Source organism: Euleptes europaea, chromosome 19 (genome assembly GCF_029931775.1).
Source record: "Euleptes europaea isolate rEulEur1 chromosome 19, rEulEur1.hap1, whole genome shotgun sequence".
Taxonomy (NCBI): Eukaryota; Metazoa; Chordata; class Lepidosauria; order Squamata; family Sphaerodactylidae; genus Euleptes; species Euleptes europaea.
This window is the reverse complement of record NC_079330.1, coordinates 11,544,539-11,549,879: the sequence shown is the minus strand read 5'-3', so window position 1 is coordinate 11,549,879 and position 5,341 is coordinate 11,544,539.

The following is a 5,341-nucleotide window of genomic DNA, read 5'->3' as shown; positions in this document are numbered from 1 at the left end:
GGCCCGCCACGCAGCAGCACCAGCACCCGGAGGACGGCGGAGACGCAGCAGCAGCAGCCCCAGCCGCCGCGATGGCCGAGGCAGCCCGGCCCCGCCCAGGCCGGGGGGAGGGACGGACGGAGGAGGAGGTCCTGCAGGCTGGCAGCCCTCCCCGGCGCGGGCCAGCCGCCCGGCTTCCTCGCGAGGAAGCGCGCGGGGGGGGGGATCAGGCCCGCAAGCCAGCCTGCGCTTTCCAAGGCGGGGGAAGAAGCCTGCCTGGCCGGGAAAGGCGCAGGGGATCGGCTCCCCCCCCCCCCCCCAGCAAGGCTAGGGGGAATCTCCCCCTTGGAGCCTGAGGGGCTTCCTCGCGTGTAAACGCGCGGGGGGGGGGATCAGCCCCCGCCTGCAAGCATGCTAGCCTGCGCTTTCCAAGGTGGGAAGAAGCCCCCGGAAGCCTTCCTGGCACGGGATCGGCTCCCCCCCCCCAGCAAGGCTGGGGGTAAGCCCCCTTTTGGAGCCTGGGGGGGCTTCCTTGCGAGTAGGAGGAGATGACCCCCTCGTGCAGGGGGATCGCCCCCCGTCTGCAAGCAAGCGAGCCTGCGCCTTCCAAGGTGGGAAGAAGCCTTCCTGGAAGCCTTCCTGGCCGGTAAAAGGCGCATGGGATCGGCTCCCCCCCCCCCAGCAGGGCTGGGGGTAATCTCCCCCTTGGAGCCTGAGGGGCTTCCTCGCCAGTAAACGCGCGGGGGGGTCAGCCCCCGCCTGCAAGACGCATGGGATCGGCTCCCCCCAGCAAGGCTGGGACTCTCCCCCGCTTGGAATCTTCCCCCACTTCCCCCCAGCAAGGCTGGGGGTCATCTCCCCCTTGGACTTTGAGGGGCTTCCTCGAGAGTAAACGTGCAGGGGGGGGATCAGCCCCCGCCCGCAAGCTAGTCTGCCAGCCTGAGCTTTCCGATGTGGGAAGAAGCCCCTTGAAGCCCTGGGGGGCTTCCTGGCCGGGAAAGGCGCGTGGGATCGGCGCCTTGCTGGGGGGTAATGTCCCCCTTGGAACCTGGGGGGCTTCCTCGCGAGTAAACGCGCGGGGGGGGATTAGCCCCCGCCTGCAAGCATGCTAGCCTGCCCCTTCCAAGGTGGGAAGAAGCCCCTGGAAGCCTTCCTGGCCGGTAAAGGCGCATGGGATCGACTCCTTCCAGCAAGGCTGCGGGTTATCTCCCTTTTGGAGCCTGGGGGGGGGGGGCTTCCTTGCGAGTAGGGGGAGATTACCCCCTCGTGCAGGGGGATCAGCCCCCGCCCGCAAGCATGCCAGCCTGCGCCTTCCAAGGTGGGAAGAAGCCCCTGGAAGCCTTCCTGGCCGTAAAGGTGCATGGGATAGGCTCCACCCAGCAAGGCTGGGACTCTCCCCCGCTTGGAGCCTTCACCCCCTCGGACTTTGAGGGGCTTCCTCGCGAGTAAACGTGCAGGGGGGATCAGCCCCCGCCCGCAAGCAAGTCTGCCAGCCTGAGCTTTCCCGGGTGGGAAGAAGTTCTGGGGGCTTCCTGGCCGGAAAAGGCGCGTGGGATCGGTTCCCCCCTTGCCCCCCAGCAAGGCTGCTGTACCACGTGGGCGCAATCTCCCCCTGGAAGCCTGCGGGGCTTCCTCTCGAGTAAACGCGCAGGGGGGATCAGCCCCCGCAAGCCAGCCAGCCTGTGCTTTCCAAGGTGGGAAGAAGCCCCTTGAAGCCTTCCTGGCCGGTAAAGGCGCATGGGATCGGCTCCCCCTTCCCCCCAGCAAGGCTGGGGGTAATCTCCCCCCTTGAAGCCTGTGGGGCTTCCTTGCGAGTAAACGCGCAGGGGGGGGTCAGCGTAGGGGAGGGATGACATTTATGCATTCTCAAAAAACTCTGCATGGAGGCTTGTTTTTTGAGCTTTGAGCATTCAGATGGGGGGGGGAAGGATGTGCATCTAGAGAGTGGCAACCCCAAGGCAAAACCTCCCATGCAGAAATGGCCATCTGTGCATGCCCCCCTCCCCAGGCCGAACACTGAAATGTTGATTTATACGAGCATAATCCAGGGGAAACATCACGGCTTAATGCTGCTGTCTGTTCCCGACTGGCTGGCAGGCTTGTTCTACACGTGCGTGCGACAGGACGACGCGCGTACCACGTTGAAGTGTGGGGAGGGAGGGGGACCAAATTACATTTTTTAATATTTCTCTCTCCGCATATTTCCATGCATTATAAAATCAGCATCCGGAGAGAACCTTTCTGCCGATTTTGCTGCGTTCTTGGCTTGCAGGGGTGGGTTTTTTTTTTTACACTGGGGTGGTTTACTGTAAAAACGCCCTCCCTGGTGCTCCAAAGTGGTACAGTTCATTCTTCCAATATCAGCAATCTACCAATTCATTCCGCTGCATGTTATAGACCTGGCTTGAGCCTCCAGGAATTGCGCTGGATTTGCTTCTGAATAAAACAATCCTGCCCTCCTTGGCAGATCTGGGCTTCTGTGATTGTGGGAAGGTCTTCATCTCTACAGCTTGCCTGACTCCACATTAGGTACTAAAGAAAATATATGCTTGAGCTACTATCCACAATGGTATGAAAATCCGTAGCTACAATGGCTAAAAATTAATGATAGAAATAACAACTCTGTAAGCTTGCTGGAGGTAAAGGGAAGACGACTGGGGAAAACACTGGCAAACCACCCTGTAAACAATGTCTGCCTAGTAAATGTCTGGTTGTGGCATCACCCCATGGGTCAGGAATGACCCGGTGCTTGCACAGGGGACCTTTACCTTTTAAGCTCCTTAAAATTAACAGACATGTGTATTCACAACATACACCATATTAACCAACTTGGTCAATTTCACTACACAGACTAAAATATCCAACAAATTTGGCAATAGTAACCAAAGTCCTCTATTTCTATCATTATTATAATTTTTAGCCATTGTAGCTATGAACCTCCAGGTACTAGCTGGAGATCTCCTGCTATTACAACTGATCTCCAGCCAATAGAGATCAGTTCACCTGGAGAAAAGGGCACTTTGGCAATTGAACTCTATGGCATTGAAGTTCCTCCCCTCACCAAACTCCGCCCTCCTCAGGCTCCACCTCAAAAACCTCCCGCAGGTGGTGAATATGGGCCTGGCAACCCTACTCCACGTGGGGATTTTTGCACCAGCAACAACTACAGGCAGAAGAAAATTTAAGATCTCATTGTTTGTAAATGTATTTTCGTGGGCGCAGCCAATTTGCAGACTTTATTATCTAGCTAATTGGCTTTGCTGGGCTATCTGACCTTTTTGGATGGGGAGGTTTGAGCAATCTTCCTCCCTGCACAGCGGTGGATATCGTCATAGGACAGGAAAGGCGGCAACCTGTTGGGTTATTCAGCAACCTGGAGACTTAAAACCAGTGACAACACCTTGAAAAGCATGAAATTGGAAACACACAATCCTGAGCGATGAACCAGTTTGCTGGAGGATGCTCTAATCCTAGCCAAGATGCTTTAACTGGCCCTGACAGGAGCTGAATTCTGCGTCCAAATCAGGGGCTCCGTCAACTACTGTTCCACAGCCCTTACCCCAAAAGCTGCTTTTCTGCTTTAAGGGGAGAGGCTCTGGCTCACTGGTAGAGCCTCTGCTTGGCATGCACAAGGTCCCAGGTTCAATCCCCGGCATCTCCAGTTCAAGGGGCAAGGCAAGTAGGTGATGTGAAAGACCCCTGCCTGAGACCCTATAGAGCCGCTGCCTGTTTGAGTAGACAATACTGACTTCGATGGGCCCAGGGTCTGATTCAGTAGAAGGCAGCTTCATGTGTTCATGTGCTGGGGGAAGGGGCAGGGGTCTCCAGAGAAAGCAGGATGAGGGGGTACAAAATTCTGGGGGGCAGGCGAAGGGCTGCTGGGGGGGGCAGGCGTGGCATCCTTGTTAGAGTTGAGCTGCTTGTTTGTGTTCTTCTGAAGGCTCCAAGGAAATCTGGGGGCGGGCACGGTGGCATTTGTTAGCCCCGGGGCTTCTTTTTCCGAGAGAAGGCTACCTTCGAAATGCCGTCGGTTTTTCTCCTGCCTGTGACATGCTGATGCCTGATGGACTTTCTCCTTTCGGGCTTGGCTTCTGCTTCCTGCTGGGACCCCCCCCCCACCATTGTAATCTTCCGTTGGTGACACGGGAGGCCTTGCCATGAAAGGGATTATGACGTCCCAAGCCAGGCACGCTTAATACCCCGTGCCCTGGAAGAGCCGGGTCAGGGAGGACAAAGAATGCTGCCAACCTTAGATTTAAAAAAATAATAATAAAAAGCTATACCCTTGTTATTGCGTGTGCGTTATGGTGCTATTCCGTACCATGAGATTCCACACCCAGCCTAGAAAAAATATATCCATGTTAAAAGGGACACGTACGGATGGTCTGAAATACAGAGGGAAAGGAACTTTGCTTTCAAACAACCCTTCCTGGGTCCCCAATGCTTTGCTTCTCTCCGCACTGTCACAGTCTGAATTAAACGACAGCTATATGGCTGGCGGTTACTCATAGGCCTTTTGCTGACTGCTTCAGGGCTTCCTTTTGATTATGCATGCCTTTTCCGCCCGTCAGAGGTCACCTCGCTCTCCCTGCAGGTTTTGCCCATGTTTTCTGTATTCTGTTTTAGCCAGACTCTAATCTGTTGAACTGGGTTCGATTCCCCACTCCAACACCTCAAGCCTGCTGGGTGACCTTGGGCCAGTCACAGTTCTCTCAGAACACTCTCAGTCCCACCTACCTCAAAAAGTGCCTGTTGTGGGTATAGAAAGGGAAGGCGATTGTAAGCCACTTTGAGACTCCTTAAAAGTAGAGAAAGGCGGGGTGTAAAAACCAACCCTTCTTCTTGATACTGACCCTGGCATACATAACATAGCCGCCGATCCCTTGGCGATCCCTTAGAATTGTGCCCACACAGATTTGGGCCGATGGAAAACTCTGGAACAACTGACTCGGAAGACAACAGAAGATTCATAATCTGTCTCCTTCATTTGGGGATTTCTGCCAACGGGCACCGTTTGGATTGTTTGATTTGTGCTTGTTATTGGCTATTTTGACAACCCCAAGGACAGTAACAGGCCGGGCTCCGCATGGTGGTTCCTTTCTGTCAAAAACCTGCTTCCCATCAGAAGGCCGGTCTGGATGAAGGGGACCCTACAGCGGTCCCTTTTTGATGGGTGGGGCCCGAACTACATGAAACCAGTCGCTCTGCAATTAATGTAGTAGTTTTCCACTTGAAAGATGTAATTATCAGATAATGTATTCAGTGGGATTATCAGGGCAGGGATGATGAAACCTCTTGGAACTTGAAGGGGAGGATGCTGCGGCTGGACGTTGCTCGGCAAGGGCAGGTCTCAGAAATATAG